Raw genomic sequence first — 21,192 nt, 5'->3', positions numbered from 1 at the left:
GATATTCTCCAATTTCATCCATTTGCCTGCAAATGCCATAATTTTATCATTCTTTATGGCTGAGTAATATTCCATTGTATATATATACCACAGTTTCTTTATCCATTCATCAATTGAAGGACATCTAGGTTGTTTCCACAATCTGGCTTTATTTTTAACAGTTAACAACTGCAAACAATTCAACTCTCTATCAACATATCAGTGGATAAGCAGATTGTGGTATATCTGCAGGGTAATACTACTTCACAGTAAAAAGGACTGAACGATTTACCTATTATTTACAAAAATAATACACTGAGTACAAGAAGCCAGAATATAAAGGTTTCTTTTAGTGTAGGATTTTATTTACAGAAACTCTAGGAAAAACAAACTAATTATTAATGACAGAAAGAAGATCAGTTGGATTGCCTAGGCATAGGCAGGGGTTTAAATGGATATAAAGAAACTTTTGGGGTGATGGATGTGTTCACTATTTGACTGTGATGGTGCTTCATGAATACATACTAGGTCAAAACTTATCAAGTTGTACATTTTCAATATGTGCAGTTTTTGGTATATGAATTATATTTTAATAAAGGTGCTAAAAATAAGAGAGAATTAAAACAATAGTGAGATACCATCACACACCTATTAGAATGGCCAAAATACAGAATACTGATAACATCAAGTGCTGGTGAGGAGGTAAAGCAACAGGGCTCTCATTTATTGCTGGCGGGAATGCAAAATGGTCCCCACACTTTGGAAGATGGTTTGGTGGCTTCTCACAAAACTAAGCACGCTCTTGTCACATGATCCTGTATCTGTGTTTCTTGGCATTTGCCTGGGAGTTGAAAACTCATGAACTTAAAACCACATAAAAACCTGTACTTGTATGTGTACAGCAGTTTTGTCTATAATGGCCCAAACTTGGGATCAACCAAGATGTCTTGACTAGATGAAAAGATAAATAAACTGTGGGATATCCAGACAGAGGAATATTATTTAGTTAAAAAAAAAAAAAAAAAAAAGAAATGAACTATCGAACCAGGAAAAAAACATGGAAGAAGCTTCATGGCATATTATTAAGTAAAAAAGTCAGTTTGTATGATTCGAGCTATGTGGCATTTTGGAAAAGGCAAAACTATAGAGATAGTAAAAAAAGATCATAGTTAGCAAGAGGCAAGTGAAGGGATGAATGGGCAAAAGCATGGAGGAATTCTCAGAGCAGTGAAATCACACTGGGTGACACCATAATGGTGCATGAACATCACCATGCATGTTTCCACATCCTAGCAAGTACAACACCAAGAGTGAACCCTCATGTGAACTAAGGACTCTGGGTGATGCTGATGTTTCAATGCAGGCTCACCAGTTGTAACCAATGTGCGCCTATGGGGGGAGATGCTGATAATGGAGACCTCTGAGTACACCCGGGTAGGGGGTATATGTGCCAACCTTCTGCTCAGTTTTCCTATAAACTGAAAAATAAATTCCATTGAAAAGTAAAATAAAATAAAAGGGGAAGAAAGGAAGAAAAGGAGAGATGGATAAAGAGGGCCAGAGGAAGAGGAAGACAGGAAGAAAATAAAGAAAGGTGGGGAAAGGTACAGAAAGGATTCTCTGGATTAGGTGACTCTCATTTCTTCTACGGGCTCTGTTCCTAGGCTTGGGCACAGCTTTCCCAACATCTTTGTGGCCTCTGAAGAGACATTTCATATGTACTGATCTCTGTAACATGCCCAGACCATGATAGGGAACTTTCTTTTATTTCTTAGTGTGGCTTACAAGAAAAAACTATGAGATCCAGTCCACTTCTTTAGCTCTTTCTCTGCTATCTCAATGCTCTTATTTAATGGGCTTTGACCTTCTCTCTGCCTGAAGTCAGCTAAACTCTCTGCCTCAGGACATTTGCATCTGTAGTTCTTATGCCTGGAATACTTTCTTCAACATTTTAAATTCTATCTACATCTAAAGGTCAAAGGTATATATTACAGACATGGGAACCTTTTCTTTACCCTCAGATGCATTTAAATGCTTGACATCAGCCACAAACTTCAGTTTCTGATATACCACTAATTTGAAATCACAGTGCTGCCTTAAAACAAAAGGTGAAACTTGGCCTTTTCACTTCATCTCATTTTCAAAACCACCCCAAGGTGTTATGTTGGTCTGAGTAAAAGCCAATGCCAACCTGCATGGGTGCCTGTCCCTGTTTTGCATCAGGTGCCAGCTACCCTTAAAAGTATCTCTTCAGTGAATACAAATCTTGCAGCAAATCACCTGCCCTGCATAGTTTTGAACTCAAGGGGAAGGAATTCCCTAGATCCCCCTGACTCGCTGGGTTCATAACGGGGTTGCTGCCCACTGCATTATAATGAAATGAGTGACTGTGATTTTGAAATCTGAGAGCAAAGAGCAGCAACTTCAACAGTGAAACACAAACTCAACACAGTTCCCCCTGGAGGCTTGTGGGTTCTTCCCTAAAATCCACAGGCTCAGCTTCCCAGCTTTGCCTTGAATCTGTCTATAAATTACTTTTATAGGAACGTTATCACATTATTGAAAAATAATAAAAATCCTCCTGGACATGTAGTTCTCCTGTTTTTGTAATCTCGCTGTGAATGAGCGCCTGTGCACTGCCTCTCTTGTCCTCATCCAAGCTACTCTAGCCTTTTAAAGCCTCCTTCTAGATCTATCCCATAGTCACCTTTTAGCTAAGGAACATAAAATATGCTCCAAATGAAATAATATTACCACCAGATTATTTCTATATCTCAATATCTATAGGGAGCTAACAGTTAGCTGGGTCAAAGAACGCAATAACATGTGGATTTTATTTGAGAGTGGATTCTTATCAACAGGAAAGCTGCCTCCCTCTTCTAGTTGCTATAAAATGCTTTCAAATGCTTGAGGTCTTCAGTGCTCTCCCAACTTTGCACACTACTTTGCTCTTTCGTTCTGAGAGTTAGAGAATCATCCCCAGGGCTGGGCTTTCCCCACTCCCAGGGACTGGGCAAGTTCACCTGGAGATGTGGTTGCTGAACCTACCTGCATCCCCTATTCTGACTCTTTACTCAGCTACTGTGGAGAGCAGCCCTGAATTAGAAAGGACAGTATGGCATGTGGTTGTCCCAGACCTGTAGCATGCCATCATTGTTCCTGGGGGGTCCACTGGAGCCATCTCCCCCAAGGCGTGCTCTGTAAGTCTCCACCCCAAAATCCATGTCTCTGTTGCCAGAATGCACTGCCCAACACTAAATCTGATCATGTCACTCCATATCTCAAATCCTCAGGACGCCTGCTATTTGCTGGATAAAATCCCACATCCTTCCCTGGGAAGCCAGATGCACCAAGATCTGGCCCTGCCTACTCCTCACCTAACTCCTGACCCACTCTATCTTGTGTATCCCAGAGCTGTGAGACTTCTAGTGACCCCTAGCTCCTGCCAGGCTGGCAGTGCCCCACATGAAACACACACACACACACACACGCACACACACACTCTCTTTTTTCCCCCCACACTTGAAGAGAATACAAATCCATCCAGGTAAAAATGAGAGGGTGGAAGTCTTGAGCAGTGGACAGAGCAGAGACCCGAAGGCCCAGGAGCATTCCACTGACCACATCCTGCTGTGTAATTTAGAGTGTGAGAGTCTGCTAGGGCCATGGCAACAAAGTGTCATACACTGGGTGACCTTAACATCACAAATTTATTTTTTTATAATTCTAGAGTCTGGGTGGGGACCCAAGATTAAGGTGTTGGCAGGGTTGGTTTTTCCTAAGGACTCTTTCCTTGGACTGTAGATGGTGTCTTCTTGTGTCTCCACATGGTCTTCCCTGTGTGTGTCTGTGTCCTGATCTCCTCTTCTTATAAGGGCACCATTCATGTTGGATTAGGCTCACCCATAAGACCTCACTTTATCTTAGTCATCTCCAAACTGAGTTCTGGGACTTCAACCTAGGAATTTTGGTGTTTTTTTTTTTTTTTTTTTTTTTTTTTTTTTTTTTTTTTTTTGGTGATGTCGGGTGCACAGTTCTGCCCAAAATGACTGTATATGGGTCCTTTTACTCACTAGTCTCAATTAAATATCTTTATCTATAATATGGAGGAGGCAATTATACAGGAAATCTTGTGGGTCTTTTACATCTTTAGATTTTTCTGGATTAAAAATCAAACAATGTGAAATAGAAGTTTACATATTTAGATTCTTGTGTGTTAGAAAACAAACCAGGTGTTCCAGGGCCAAGTTTCTTGTGTAGGTGCTTAAATTGTTTTTCTTTTCATGTTATATAGTTTTCCTGCTCATGTGGGGATATGAAAGAGAGAGAGAGAGTATGAGGGGGAGAGAGAGAGAGAGAGAGAGAGAGAGAGAGAGAGAGAGAGAGAGAGGGAGAGAGAGAGAGGGAGAGAGAGAGAGGGAGAGAGAGAGACAGACAGAGAGGAGATGGGGAAATGCCCAGATTTGCAAGTGATCCACATGCAGGAGAACCAACCTTTAACAGTTTAAGAGACAGAGCAGGTAAAGGAAAGAAGGCAACAGTGCTAGCAATATCCATGCCCCAAAGGGATCACAAAATTCCATTTGAGATCCACAATGGCTGAGGAAGTGGCTACTCAAGAGGAGCCTTAGTCAATTCCTTCCTCTCTCCAGTCTTATGGGATTGCTCTAACACTGCCTCTGTCAACAAGAGAGAGAGTCCTCCCTCTCTGCAGGGGATAGCCCTCTGGAGTGCACAAGGTTTGCAAGCCGTGGGCTAGGGAAAAATCTCTTTTTGGATTTCTTTGAGTCATCCTGGGTGGGTATCTGCCCTGGAGCATGTGAGGCATGGAGCCCAGGGGCTATGATATGCTTTTTTGGATGAGAAGTACCTAACACTGCTTTTCAAAAAAGGTTTTGGTGTATTTACTTTCGAAACTATTTTCTAGTCCATTGATTGGAAATAACTTGCTGGTTTTGGAAATAGGTGGAACTCTGCTTCTACTTCAGGTCTAATTGGAAACATGTTCCTAACAAAGGCCAAGGGAGTGACTGTGGATTCTGTCATGAATAGTATCGATATAGCCATGGTCACATAGATGCCCATTATTAATTTTATTAACAATTTTATTTTCCTCCATTCAAGCCCATATGTGAACTAAGCATAGAATACTCTGCTAAGGTTATACAAAGGAAGGGCTAACTTGGCACCTCCTGAGGTTTCCTCCCAAGGAAACCTTTTTGACCGTTCGCCAAGCTTGCACAATCCTCTCTGCCTCTCATGTTCCTTCCTGAGGTCTCCGTGTATTGTATTGGGGACTGTGCACAGAGCACAGTTCACATCCATATATCACATACTGTGAAATGACTTGTTTTCCATGGATGGTAGTTACATGTCTGTGACTGGGGGGCAGTCTAACCATCGTAATTAATTCTAACCAAGATATCTGTGGGCTGCCTGTAGAGCTGAGAACCTGGTGACTTGTCAGTCTCCTTATGGACTGTGAGCCCGGCAAGCATCAGCTACATCTGCAAGACTCATGGTGGGTCCCAGTTTGTACACAGGGCCTTCAATGAAACGAATAGATTGATCTGAGTGAGAGAAGAGTCTCTGAAGTTGGTACAGGAGAGGGGATGAGTGGGGCTCCAAGGCTTGAGTTGAAAGCAGAGGAGAGAAGGCTTAATAGGGTGCTTGAAAGCATGGGACCCATGTGTGACCTCCGGCAATATCCTCACTTGGTGTCCTTGGGTTTTCTCATTTAAGAAAAATGTACAGGAATAGCAACATTGGCAAGGAGTCTTTAGGAGAATTAATTGAGTTAATATTCCTTTTTTCACTGGTCAAGTTTTACTGAAATTAACAGTATGTATTCATTGTGTACAATGCGATGCTTTGAAGCATACAAATTGTAGAATGACTAAATCTATGCATATTAACATATGCATTACGTCACATAGTTATGATTTTGTGATGAGAATTCTTTGCATCTATTCACTTACCTTTTTGAAGAACACAATGTTTTACATTGTTATTGACTATAGTCACTGTGTTGTTGAACATGTCTCTGGAACTTATTCCTCTTGTCTAACTGAAAGTTTGAATCCTTGCATCAAGTTCTTCCCAATCCCATCCCTCATAACCACCCCACCACCTGACAACCACCATTCTACTCTGTTTCTGTGAGCTCAATTTTTTAAGATTCCACATATGAGTTAATATTTCTAAAGTGCATAAAACACCACTTGGCATAGAGATGGAAGGATACAAGTGTTGAATAAAGAAATAAATAAAATAAAGAGAAAAAATAATATTAGCCTTGACAATGTAAAGTTTAGCAGGAGCTAACAGGGAACTGGAAGGCAGAATGCAGTGGGGTGGTTGAGGGAGAAGGAAGTGCAGATGAATCTTCTTCAGAAAGGCCTGTGAGGAGACCCTGATGATGGGCTTAGCTCTCTTGGGCATTTCTAGCCTCCAGGATAGATATCAATCTTTTGAGCACCTTTATCACCTCTACTGCCCTAACTGGAGAAGGTGCTAATTAAATGAACTTTTTCCCCAAATGTATTTAGGCAAGAAACTTAAGCCTATCTAATTGTAAAAAGTCACTTATCTCCCTGAGTCTCCAGGTGGTAGGATGACTACTGCCTCCCTCCCTTCCTGTGATCTTCTTCCTGACTCCTGACACCACTCATGTGATTTCTGGGTCTCCCACATAAAGAATCTTATAACCAACCCACCTCTGAACAAAGCAATTGCTAGATTCCAAGGCCAAAATTCATGTAATTTGTGAGGACTGGATTTTCTAGTTTGTAAGAGGTAGATAAGAGGCAGAGACAGATGTGCCAGGAAAATTGTGAGGTCTCAGAACCAGCAACTGTGGCCAGTAAACCTTCTTTCCCTGCCCCCAGGTGACTGAGACCCCTGCAGGACCCTGCAGGACCCTGCAGGATGTAGCCCAGAGGTCATGAAGGTAGGGCATGGCAGCTGGCTTAGGTTCTCTCCTTCAGGATATGTATCATGTTAACCAGGAAGACACTCTCCATCCTTTTCATGGCATACTTCCATCCTGTGTCAGACACTGTAGCACATCCTCTAAAGAGAATGGTATCTGTCGTTCATAGTTGAGGAGATTTATCCTTTTGGAATGCAATTGTTTCTTCTCATAAGAGAAGAGAGAGCGGTATCCTCTGACCATGCCATGGTGGGTCCCAGACTCAGGGCAGGCCAGAAGCTGGGGCTCTGAAAAGAAGAGTTGGCCTCAGATCACATTGGTGTTTGCTTAAACTTCTAGAGCACCTGGGTACATGGAGTGAGGAGGTCATGCTATAGTTTGAATAGGGGTTGTCCTCTCCAAAAATTATATTGAAGTTTAATTCCCATAAGAGATAGTAAGAGGTAGGTCCTTCAAAGGGTGTTTAACCCACTCATATGATTAACAGATTAATAGGTTAGTGGGTTATCTCCAGAGTGTTTTTGCTATAAAAACCAATTTGTCTAGGCCTCCTGTGTGTTTCCTGCCTCTTGCCATGATGCCCTGTGTTGCCTTAGAACTCTGCTAGCAAGAATGCCATCACCAGATGTGGCCCTTTGACCTGGGACTAGAAACAAGAGCCAAAATAAACCTCTTCTCTTTATAATTTACCCAATCGGTGGTATAGTGTCATTAGCAATAGGAAATGGGCTAAGATAGGTGGAAAGGAGCTTCGTATACCCACAACCATAACCTGTTTTTGAAATACCTGAGTTGTTTTAAAAACTTACATTGAGGGAAAAATGATACAAATACTATAAAAACATCAAGGGGGTTGTCAGAATGAGGAAATAAAAGCCCAATGCAAGAGCCTGGTTCATTCAGTTCTCTGTGGTGCTGCCTCACTGTGTGGGGCAGCTGTGTGGGTGAGTGGGAAGGGTTGTGTCACACAGGCTGAATACTCCAGAAAGTCCCTACTCATTCTGCAGGAAATGTAACAGACAAGTAGCTTCTAATATCACAAAAGTACAACCTGTGAGTTGGGGCAGCTGGGCCCTGGATTTAGCAGTGAGGGAGCAGTTGTTAGCCCTGAGTCTCTCAGCCAGGAATGGCTGTCACTGACCTCCAAGACCATACTACCTTGCTTAGGGGACATGGGGTCATTGCCCACCTTTGCGTTTGTTGTAAATGATAGTGGGTAACATTCTGCCTGACCCATATCCTGCTTCTTCCCTGCACTTCCTTTAGAGCAGTCTGGAGGTCTTCCTACCTCATGGGTGGATAGGTAGAACCCCTCAGGGATGCTGTTCTGGCTTTGTTTGCCCTTCCCCAAAGAAAGTGCCCATCCATGGCCTACTTTTCCTTCTATCTCACCCCAGTGAGCATGCAAATAGTCCTTGGTGAATAGTGCAGATATGTGTGAATGTGGGTAGTGACCTTGGCTCCCTCCTGTTGGATGCTGTAGACTCCGTTGAACTGAGAGGGTAAAGACATCTCCTTTCTCTCTTCTTGCTTCTCCCAAAGGTAGGTTAACAGAGGACAGGAAGGGAAGAAGGACACCTTAGCGGAGCTAAGGCAGATCTTCTGTTTTTAGTCTTGGACAAGAAGTCTACTTAGATCTCTTCAAGTAGCCCTGAGGACATTTTTCATGTACTTTATGGGAATAGGGTTCAAACTAGGGATGTAACAGATCCCCTCCCCAATACTGAGTTTGTTACCTGACTCCCTCAACCTTAGCAACTCAGCCCAGAGCCAAATGAGCTTAGAGACAGGAATATTTTCCTAAAATTAGTGGCTTTCTGTACTTAGAAAATTCAGACAGTGTCTGGTGGATACAGAGCTGGATGGTACTGGGTAAGTAGGTATGCTTGGGGTTGGAGGCATTACACCAGGGGACCCTGATAGGGCTGGAGCAAGGCCTAGAAAGAAGCCTTTTGTATGTGAGATGTCAATTTGTCTATGAACAACTTTATCTTGACCCTGAGTTCTGCATTCTAAGTGAGCATCTCCACTCTAAGAAGGGGAACCCTCCTTATGGAGTCTTCCCCTGGTACCTGGCTGGGGACTTCATGGCAGAAAAAAAGGACGACCCACCATCAATAGCGATAGTGTTTGTGGTGCAGTGATGTGGGCCCTGGGGAAAATGGGACAATGAGGTAAAGTCAGGTGGTAGAAAAGAAGGAAGAAGGCACCAGCAGGTGGGAAGGAATGGGGTAACTCCATCATTACATACAACATCCTCCACCCTATTCCATCCTTAAGCAGGTACCCTCCTGGCACAAGTGTGCATGGTTTTGAGTGTAAGGACAATATGCACATGGATATTGGTGGTGGTAGCATAGCTGAGTTTGGGGAATGTGATCTTGGTGCCTTTATATAGTCACACTTGATGACAACATACCAGATCTTGTCCTTGATACAGTTTGCCAATTGGGGTTGGGTCTCTATCTCACAATTTTCACTCACTTGGAAAAGTCCATAGCAGATGAGATCTTAGGTAGGTTCTGGATCATGTGCTGAGTGGTCCTGGGCTTTCCCTGGCCTTTACTCAGCTCTTTGGATTTGACCCAGTCATTGTCACCTAATATCCTCCAAGTCACTTCCTCCGTTAGGCCAAGCTGGGTGGCTGCTTACAAAGAAGGTACTACAGAAGTTGGAGCCACTAAAAAATGAGGCAAAGGTGTATGTGGGTTCCTCTGATGGGAGCCCAACCCTTGAACTGAATATTTAAGAAAGATTCACCCTCTTCTATCTCCTGGTTCATGGCGGTTGCTAGCTCTGCCAGGGTCAGGTGGGCTGATACGGTGAGAAAGTCCTTCGGTTCACAGAAGTTCTGTCCTTCATCATCTAATTCTATGCTACATCCATGTATAACATGAGTTGTGTTTTCCCGAATTGAAGTTCAGGGGAACCTAATTAATTAGTAGGTGAACAAGTCAGGGTTGGAGACCTTGGGAGATGCAGTTCTCAGTCCTGTGATGTTTTCTTGTATGTGAGACTAAGACTTCATGTTATAGAGAGGTGATGGCTACAAAGGGTGGAGGGACTGGTTTGGGCCACAGAGAAAATCATTCCTGAATTTTATGTTTTGCTTATCTCCAGAGACCTAGAACCTGAGGCAATGAAACAGGATTAACACATGAGGACAATATTAAGGGTGACATTGCACCCTCCCCCCAAATTTATATGTTGAAGTTCTCACCCTCACTACTTCAGAAGATAGGGTCTTTACAGAGGCAATTAGGTTAAAATGAGGTCATTATGGTGTACACTAATTCAACATGACTGATGTCTTCATAAAATGGTGACTTTGGACACAGATATACACAGAGGGAAGACGATCTCCAGTTCTCAAATGGTTTTCAGCAAATAGCTTTTCTTATTGTCATTTGAATTCCTCTCTCCTAGAGCTGAGTAGTTCACATGGTTCAGGCCAATATACACATAGAAGAGTCCACCAGACTGGGTTCAAAACCACCTCTCACTGCCACACTGGATCACATCCTTGCTCCAAGTTGTCATGGTCCATTCAACATTCATGTGAAATGGAAATAGACAAAATGACCCTGCAGGTGCAGCCAGTTAAGCCTGAATTAAAGAACAAACAGGCTTAGCCTACCAAGTTGGAGTTATTATTATATCTCTATTGCAAAAACAGAATTTAGCACCTATAATAAAAAGAAACAGACAAAATGTTTTTAGCAGGTAGAATGTATAGAGGTGATAGGACTCTGTCCTGGATGAGAAAAAAAGTGAAGTGTGAAGGTAAAGCAAAGTGATTTCTAAACCTTGTGCATTTGTTTATTTCTTTGCATAAAAATACCTTTATTTGGAGCCTGTAGCACATGCCTGTAATTCCAGCAGCTGGGGAGGCCTGGGTAGGAGGATAGGGAGTTCAAACCCAGCCTCAGCAATAGCAAGGTGCTAAGCAACTCAGTGAGACCCTGTCTCTAAGTAAAATACAAAATAGTGCTAGGGATGTGGCTCAGTGGCTGAGTGCCCCTGAGTGCCTGGTTCTACCACCCAAAAATAGATTAAAAAAAAAAAATCCTTATTTGGACATTATGCAAAGTATACATGAATTGAAACATCACAGAGTGCCCCATAAATATGTATAAGTTTTATTTATCAATTTTTAAAAAGATAACTCCATGAAATGGATGTGTTAATTAGCTTGGTTTGGTAATCACTTTACAGTCTATACATCTATCAAAACATCATGCTGTATACCTTAAATATATACAATTTTTATTTGTCCATTATGCATCAATAAAGCCAGAAAATAAATTTTTAAGAACAGCAGTGGCTATTTATTAGTTCTCGTTCATGTGCCAGGCTCTCTTCTAGGCATTCCTCCATACTTTATATACTTTATATGATGCCAGAAGGAAAATGTTATTATTATCTTGTAAGTGAAGAAAAGCACGGCTTACAGAAGTCACAAGGTTTGCCCAAAGTCACAATTAGTAAGAAGTGGATCCTGGATTAGTGTGGCCCTATAACACATCTGTTTTTCTTCGCACCCTTCAACAAATGCTTGCAGAATGAGTTCCCCTAATTCCAGATGGCAGAGCGAGAAACAATGGCCATTCTTGCTAGAATCTAGGAGCTGCTACACAGAAGTTTTAGCTTGAGGAATCTGCAATTCAAGCAGAACCTGGGGTCCCTGTGGATTGTGACAGTGAAGACAATTCAGCATAAGGTCAGGCAGAGACTGCGGAATTTATAGAAGAGGGTCACTGAAGCCTAAACAACACAGGATCTTGGGAGACTGCCACTTGGCTTAGAAACCCAGCATGGGGCAGCTGCCTGCACTGCAGAGGGCCAACGGGGGCATCAGAAAGCCTGGCCAGCATAGGCAGCTCTTCTTTGGCTAGAATCTAATATTTCAGAGAAACTTCCCAGTGGACCTCAACAAATATGGCAAGCCTTGTGTGCAATCTACACCTCTGTCCCTAAATTTAAAGTGCTAGGTACATTAAAATATGGGAGGGAGAAATGTTTGGGAGTTTGGAGTGCTCAGGACCCTGAAAAGATTTAGTGCCGATACTGGAAAATTCGGAAGGGGTACAGATGGTGCCCTACAGTTGAAAAGAAAGTCCAGTGTCACATATTTCAGCATATAGCATTTTCAATCCTGTTGAAATGCTGTATCACAAGTCGGAAACTGAGACTCAGAGATTTCAGTAGTTTACTCCATGGGCTGCTCATGCCTGGTAGAGAGTAGCAGTTTCTCAAGGACAATATCAAACTGTAAACTGGGCACAGCTAAAAGGAATTTCCCCTGCCACTGAGAATATCCCTCAGAGCAAAACTGGCTATTGGGGTTGGAAAGAATGAACCATTTCAGCTTGCTTTTTCTTGTTTTGATTCATAAAAGGTGTAGTGAATCTGGGGTAGAAGATGGGAAATCCCTGTGTCTGGGGCTAGACTTTAAGGATAATGGAGTCCAATGAAGCTCTATGAAGGAGACTAGCAAACTATGAGCCCAGGGTTTCTTTGAGGAGAGCAGGGCTTCTGGGATGGAGCAAAGGTGGGAATGTCAGCTCTTCAGGATTCTGAGGTACAGTGATAATATAAGCAAATGCCTGACCTCCGGCAAATTCTTAAACCTCTCTATGCTTCCATTTCCTCCTTGTAATTGGGAATTATTGTTCATTCCTGATATGTGTATGAAAAATTTAAATAAATTAGCATATGATAATATAAGTATACTAATACAGTAACATGTAAATTTATATATGAGCTGACAACCCTAAATTTTAGGCCCTGCAGTGGTGAGAGGTGGTGGAGCTAGGATTTGACCCCTGGAATTTGAACTCCAGAGTCTGTGATCTTTGCCTCTGTCAGTTCTTCCCTAAGCTCAGGTTTTCCCTTTCTGTATCAGAATGAGTCAGAGATGGGCAGAGAAAAGTGTACCAGAGGTTTGCATTGCAGCTGACCCTTGACCACAGTTGGCATATGTGAGGAATTGGGCATTGTGGAATGGGAAGAAGGGAAGGCCGTGTCTCTTGACCTATGTATGCAGCTAGAATTCTCATCTGCTGCTCGCTAGCATAGAACTTGAGTGAGTGTGGTATATCTCTGTGGCTCAGTTTGCCACCTGTCAAGCATGCTGATATCCAACCTTAAAGGTCCCTGACAAGATGAAGGGATGTGTGTACAAAGTAGTAGCTGCTTCTGGCATGTGACAGGTGCTCGGTGAATTCCCAAGGAGCTAGCTGCCTCTCCTCTTTTTTTTCACATCTTCTTTCCTTTTATTTAAAAATAAAATTAGAAAACAGCAGTTAGTAAAGGGCACAAACAAATTGACAGAGATAAACAGTGGAAAACAGACAACACCACAAACTAAAAATGCCACTCCACTGCTGTCTTCAATTGGTTAAGAGCACAAATATAACGGGCAGGTTGGTTTCAAACAAATTAAAAAACTGTATTTTTTTTTGTAATTCCCTAAGTCAGATATATACAAAAATTCATAAGATAATGTGTGAAAGAAAGCTGTCATACACAGAAGTTGTATCCTGAATTCTTCAGAGAAACAGTTATTGAAACAGGAATTAACACAAAGTCAGCAACAGGTTAACTATTTTTTAAAAAAATGGAGTCTTGAAATGGTACAAAGTTATACTATGGAAAGTACTACTAGGTACAAAAGACTTATATAGCCCTTAACAAGAATGCTTTCCCAAAGCAAATCAAAACAACACAATCAGCAGACCAAGGAAGCTACAGCTAGACATAAGAGCTACAACTTCTTATATCTGTGCTAGAAAATCCTATTTTTCCAGAATAGAAAAAAGGGACATTTTAAACATTTCTTACTTTATCCATTTTAAGTTCTGTTTCTTCCCCTACCCAAACAGTAATTCAGCATAAATCAGCAGGAAGAGGGTTGCTTTTAGAATTGCCATTTTATTTTTCTTTCTGTGGCAAGACTGTCATGGAGCCTGGGAATTTCAAGCCCGTATGCATCCATGACCAATGTCCCCTTGTGGTCAAAAATCTTAACGATAGACTTGGAGAATTTGGCTTCCTTCTACTGCTTTGTTCTCCCACTGATGAAGGTCAGGTTTAGGGTATATTTGTCATGGAGCCTTTTGAGACTGGAGGACAGTTGCCAGATATTATCAGGATCCATCCCAGTAGGATCTTTCCTGTGAGCCACAAGAAAGATGCTCTTCTCACTATGTTGGTATAAATGGTCAGAATTCCCATCATCACAAAATAGGATATGACTGCAAAGAACCAAAACTGGCTTGTATTCTGGAAAAAGGTGCATATAATCCCAAATTAAGTCACTATGGCAAAGACACAGGGAGATGGTACTGATAGTGAGGCAACCAGCAATTAGCCCAAAATTCCCCACATACTTGTACTTTTCCAGAAGTACCATTTTGGCAGAATTGTCCAAAGAGTTTACACAGCTGATCTATCCCATTTGTCAGTTTTTGCAAGCTTATCATCAATTTCCATTTATCTAACAAGGCAGTGTCATTGATGCCTGTCCCACAGCTGGTGCCACCACCTGCCCAATACTGCTTTCACTGCTACCATTTCGCCTGCCCTGCGCTCCTGCCACTGCCACCTTACCTGCTTCTGCATCTCCCTCCCCAGCTTCACCTCTTCCCAGTATCCCTGCTCCCTATTCATTACCAGCATGGGGCTTTCTCTCAATTATCCTTGCTCACTTTTTCTATCCAGGAAATTTCTTCAGAGTTCCCCCTCATTTGCTCTCCTCATTGGCTCACTCCCCTCATCTCTTTCTCGAGCAACCTTTGCAGGCTCTTTCTCTTGCGTTCATTCTTGAACACTGGGGTTCTCTGTAGTTCTACCCTTCGTCATCTTCTCTAGCCCCACCCTTTACACCATCCCCTCATAATCTGCATATCCGTATTCTGACAGCTCCTAATCTTACACACTTAGCCCTGGCTGTCTTCTGAATGACTGACTTGTATTTCCCATGAGCATTGCTACTCTGATATCCTCTTTGTTATGTCTGAATGGAGACCCTCTTTCTCACCCCTTTATTAGTGAGGGATAGAACCAATAACAGGAGACAGACTGATAGATAATAGATAGATGCAGATGAAAGGATATGTGTTACAGGAATTGGCTCACTTGGTTATGGAAGTTGGGAAATCTCACAGTAGGTCACCTGCAAGCTGTAGAACCGGGAAGATGGTAGCCTGGCTCCAATGACATTCAAGTGCCTGAGAAATGGGAAGCAGATTGTGGAACTTTCAGGTCAAAGCTGATGGCCTGAGAACAAGAAGGACAGAGATGCATGTCTCTGGTCTAAAGGTCAGAGAACCTGCAGTTCTTACATCTAAGACAAGGGAGGCTCCAAGAGAGAGGAGGTAGTGTGCCCTGGGGGCCACCTGGGGACTCTGGAAGGCAAGAGAGGCTCTGCATGGAGGCAAACTCTAGAGGCTTTCCTGGATATTTTACTCTCAGATTAGATAACATTTCTATTACCTCTTTACATTTTACGAGTAATAAAATTCTTTAAAGGAAAGTATTTATGGAGTTATGTTTTTCAACTGCATGTCTTTTCCTGCTTTTTGGACAAGGGGCCCTAATTTTCATGTTGCCCTTGGTCCCACAAATAACATAGCTAACCTTACTAGTCTAGACTTGAGAGAGAGCAGGGAAATTAAACAAAACAAAACAAAACAAAAAAAACTGGAGACCAAACAGCAAGGAATTAGAAGGTAATATGAAAATACATACTGACTTTGCAGAGGCTGAATAGAATAAAGGAAAATAAGTAAAACAGATTGTGTGAGAAAGACAGGCTGTTTCCATAAAATGTTTATTGATAAAATTTTAGCAGTAGTGATAGATAAAGAGAGAGGTTTTAAAACTGCAGAATCAGCAAAGATCCTATGAAATGAAAGGAGATACTGAGTGTAAAAATTAGCCTCGGAGGTGGAAAATACATTTTTTAGTTGATTTCATCAAAGTGAATGATACCTAAGGGATAGGAAGAATGAGTTGTCAATAGAAAGAAACATTATTTCCAGAAGGAGAGAAACTTGGGAAAGGAAGAAGTAAGGAGATATATATGTATGTATGTATGTATGTATGTATATATATAAATCTGTATTCCAGTTGATTAAAAAGGGAAAAAGAAAAATATTTACATAGTCAACACTTGAATGTTTAGTTCCTTAAGGCATTTAAATAGATTGGTAAGGTTTAGATAGATAAAGATAAAAATATCTTATAAAGAACTCAAAAAACTTAACACCAAAAAACCAAACAACCCAATCAATAAATGGCCTAAGGAACTGAACAGACACTTCACAGAAGAAGAAATACAATCATATACTTCCCTGCCGGGTCAGTGGATCCGGACAGCAGGGAACTTCCCAGAGTCCAGCTGTCTAGCAAGGCTTCCCCGCTGGAGAGGAAGAATAAGAGACCCAGGCCCAGACCAGCTGGGACACAGCCTAGAGTCTAGTGCCCCTACAGCTGACCATCTGTCAACATGTGGAGGTGCCTCTGCCCACTAGCAGGGAATATACCCCAACTGGAGGCCACCACACTTAGAGGGGCAGCTTCCTTTGTGGATCACTGCATTATCAAGTTCCTCCAAGACTTCAGGATACCGAAGGCTAGGAGGTGAGTTATTGGAAACCCACAGGGACATTATAAGTCAATAGGGGGAAAACTGCAATATCTCAGATTTTCACTACTAGAGGGGAAGATACCTGAGCAATATGAGAAAAGGAGGGAAAAAAAGTCCCAAACAAACCTAGATGCTACATATTAAAATCCAATGACAGCATGGCAGAAGAAATGTTGGAAAGGGAGTTCAGAATATACATAATTGAAATGATCAGAGAAGCAAACAATGAGATGAGAGAGCAAATGCAGGCACTGAGTGATTGCACCACTCAACAGTTAAAAGAGCAAATGCAGGGATCAAAGGATCATTTCAATAAAGAGACAGAGATTTTGAAAAAAAAAAAAAAAAACAAAGAAAATTTCTTGAAATGAAGGAAACAATAAACCAAATTAAAAACTCCATAGAAAGCATAACCAAAAGGGTAGAACAACTGGAAGACAGAACCTCAGACACTGAAGATAAAATATTTAATCTTGAAAACAAAATTGACCAAACAGAGAAGATGGTAAGAAATCATGAAGAGAATCTACAAGAATTATGGGCTATCATGAAAATGCCAAATAAAAGAATTATTGGGATTGAGGAAGGCACAGAGAAACAAACCAAAGGAATGAACAATCTATTCAATGAAATAATATCAGAGAATTTCCCAAATCTGAAGAATGAAATGGAAAATCAAGTACAAGAGACATATGGGACTCCAAATATACAAAATTACAACAGACCCACACCAAGGCACATTAAAATGGAAATACCTAACATACAAAATAAAGATAGAATTTTAAAGGCTGCAAGAGAAAAAGTCAAATTACATTCAGGGGGAAACCAATATGGATATCAGCAGATTTTTCAACCCAGACCCGAAAAGCTAGAAGGGCCTGGAACAACAGTTTCAAGCTGTAAAAGAAAATGGATGCCAACTGAGAATCTTATACCCAGCAAAACTTACATTCAGATTTGATGATGAAATAAAATACTTCCATGATAAACAAAAGCTAAAAAAGTTACAAATAGAAAGCCGACACTCCAGAATAGTCTCAGCAAAATATTACATGAAGAAGTGATGAAAAACGACAATTCAAATCAGCAAAGGGAAGAAGTACCCTAAAGAAATAACTGAAGGGGAAACCAAGTCATGTTAAAAAAGAAAAACAAAACGGGGAAATCCCACCAGAAAACATTTAGAACTCATAAGTGAATTCAGCAAGTAGCAGGATATAAGATCAATGCTCATAAATCTAATGCATTTTTATACATAAGTGATGAATCTTCAGAAAGAGAAATTAGAAAAACTACTCTATTCACAGTAGCTTCAAAAAAAAAATACATGGGAATCAATTTAACAAAAGAGGCAAAAGCCCTCTACAATGAGAACTACAGAACACTAAAAGAAATTAAAGAAAATCTTAGAAGATGGAAAGATCTCCCATGTTCTTGGATAGGCAGAATTAATATTGTCAAAATGGCCATACTACCAAAAGTGCTAGACAGATTCAAAGCAATTCCATTTAAAATCCCAATGGTGTACCATACAGAAATAGAGCAAGCAATCATGAAATCCATCTGGAGGAATAAGAAACCCAGAATAGCTAAAGCAATCCTTAGCAGGAAGAGTGAAGCAGGGGGTATCGCAATACCAGATCTTCAACTATAGAAGAAGATGAATGGATAAAGAAACTGTGGTATGTATATACAATGGAATATTACTCAGCCATAAAGAATTGTAAAATTATAGCATTTGCAGGCGAATGGATGAAATTGGAGAATAATATGCTAAGTGAGATAAGCCAATCTCAAAAAACCAAAGGACGAATGATCTCGCTGATAAGCAGATAATGACACACAATGGGGGATGTGAGGGGGGCAAGAATGGAGGAAAGAGAGACTGTATAGAGGGAAAAGAGGGGTAGGAGGTATAGGGGGAAGGAAAAATGTAACAGAATGAATTAAAAACTATTACCCTATGTAAATGTATGAGTACACAAATGGTATGCCTCTACTTCATATACAAACAGAGAAACAAGATGTATCCCATTTGTTTACAATAAAAATAAATTTTTAAAAAAGCATCATGGAGCAGCATACTAAATAAAATGACAACAACAAAACAAAACAAACAAACAAACAAAAAAATACAAAAACAAAAATAAGCCTAATGAACAAGAATACAAAACATATCTCAATAAGAACCCTGAATGTTAATGGCCTGAACTCATCAATCAAAAGACATACACTGGCAGATTGGATTAAAAAGAAAGACCCAACAATAGGCTGTCTGCAAGAGACTCATCTCACAGAAAAAGATACCCACAGACTAAAGGTGAAAGGATGGGAGAAAACATACCATGCACATGGACTCAGCATAAAAGCTGGAGTATCCATCCTCATATCAGAAAATGTGGACTTCAAGCCAAAGGTAGAAGAATAAAGAAGGACCTTTCATATTGCTTAAGGGAAGCATAAATCAGCAAGACATAACAATCATAAATGTGCCCCCAAAAGTGGGTCACCCCTGTATGTCAAACAAATCCTTTTCAATTCCAGGAACCAAATAGACCACAACACAATAATACTAGGTGATTTTAACACACCCATCTCAACCTGGACAGATCATCCAAACAAAAATTGAACATAGAAACACCAAAGATCTCAATAACACAATTGATAATTTAGACTTACCAGACATATATAGAATATTCCATCCAACAATGAGCGAATACAGTCTCTTCTCAGCAGCACATGGATCCTTCTCTAAAATAGACCATATATTATGACACAAAGCTACTCTTAGCAAATACAAAAAGATAAAGATCCTACTTGTATTCTATCAGATCATGAGGGATTGAAATAAGAAATAAATGACAAAAAAACAAAACTTCTCCAACACCTGTAGGTTAAATAATATGCTATTGAATGATGAATGGATAACAGAAGACATCAGGGGGGGAAATTAAAAAATTCTTAGAGGGAAACAAGAACAAAGACACAACATATCAAAATCTCTGGGACACAATGAAAGCAATACTTAGAGGAAAACTCATTTCATGGAGCACATTCAATAAAAGAAGAAAAAGTCAACAAATAAACATGACCTAACACTACAGCTCAAAGTCCTAGAAAAAGAACAGATCAATACCAAAAGTAGTAGAAGACAGGAAATAGTTAAAATCAGAGCTGAAATCAATGAAACTGAAAAACAAAAGAAACAACTGAAAAAATTGACAAAATAAAAAGTTGGTTCTTTGAAAAAATAAACAAATTTGATAAACCCTTAGCCACACTAACAAAGAGAAGGAGAGAGAAAACTCAAATTACTAAACTTTGGGATGAAAAAGGAAATATCATGAAAGACACTATTGAAATACAAAACATAATTAAAAACTATTTTAAAAATCTATACTCAAAAAAAATAGTAAATCTCAAAGATATGAACAGATTTCTAGAGAGATATGATCCTCCCAAACTGAATCAGGAGGACATACACAATTTAAATAGATCAATTTCAAGTAATGAAATAGAAGAAGTTATCAAAAACCTACCAACAAAGAAAAGTCCAGGACCAGATCGATTCTCAGCTGAGTTCTACAAAACCTTTAAAGAAGAGCTCATTCCAATACGCCTCAAAGTATTCCATAAAATAGAAAAGGAGGGACCCTTCCAAACTCACTCTATGAAGCCAATAGCACCCTGATACCTAAGCCAGACAGAGACACATTGAAGAAAGAAAATTTCAGACCAACATCCTTAATGAACATTGATGCAAAAATTCTCAACAAAATTTTAGCAAATTTAATACAAAAACATTAAAAGATAGTGCACCACGATCAAGTGAGTTTTATCTCAGGGATGCAAGGTTGGTTCAACATCCAGAAATCAATAAATGTAATTCACCATATCAACAGACTTACGGTCAATAATCACGTGATTATTGTGATAGATGCAGAAAAAGCATTTGATAAAATACAGCACCCCTTCATGCTCAAAACACTAGAAAAAATAGGGATAGTGGGAACATTCCTCAACACCGTAAAGGCTATCTATGCTAAGCCCATGGCCAATATCAATTTAAATGGTAAAAAACTGAAAGCATTCCCCCTAAAACCTGGAACAAGGCAGAGATGCCCTCTTTCACCACTTCTATTCAACATTGTCCTAGAAACTCTAGCCAGAGCAATTAGACAGACCAAAGAAATTAAAGGGATACAAAGAGGAAAAGAAGAACTCAAACTATCCCTATTTGCTGATGACATGATTCTATATTTAGAGGAGCCGGAAATTCCACCAGAAAACTTTTAGAACTCATAAGTGAATTCAGTAAAGTAGCAAGATATAAAATCAATGCTCATAAATCCAATGCATTTTATTCATAAGTGCTTAATTCTCAGAAAGATAATTTAGGAAAACTACTCCATTCACAATAGCCTCGAAAAAAATAAAATACTTGAGAATCAATCTAACAAAAGAGGTGAACGACCTCTACAATGAGAACTACAGAACACTAAAGAAAGAAATTAAAGAAAACCTTAGAAGATGGAAAGATCTCCCATGTTCTTGGATAGGAAGAATTAATATTGTCAAAATGGCCATACTACCAAAAGTGCTATACAGATACAATGCAATTCCAATTAAA

At 40.3% G+C, this 21,192-nt stretch overlaps 1 long non-coding RNA gene across 1 annotated transcript in view; it reads right to left on the bottom strand.

Annotated features, from left to right (window-relative positions):
- LOC306659824 overlaps positions 1 to 19,381 on the bottom strand; it is a 96,054-nt gene extending 76,673 nt beyond the window's left edge. Inside the window, exon 1 of the long non-coding RNA XR_013763461.1 lies at positions 19,242 to 19,381. This is a non-coding gene — a long non-coding RNA (uncharacterized lncRNA). The remainder of the gene's footprint in view (positions 1 to 19,241) is intronic.
- Between the last annotated feature and the right edge of the window lie 1,811 nt (positions 19,382 to 21,192).

Source organism: Sciurus vulgaris (assembly GCF_902686455.1).
Source record: "Sciurus vulgaris genome assembly, chromosome: 4".
NCBI classification, from domain to species: domain Eukaryota; kingdom Metazoa; phylum Chordata; class Mammalia; order Rodentia; family Sciuridae; genus Sciurus; species Sciurus vulgaris.
Note: the sequence above shows the minus strand (reverse complement) of the source record. Positions and strands in the feature narration are given on the sequence as shown.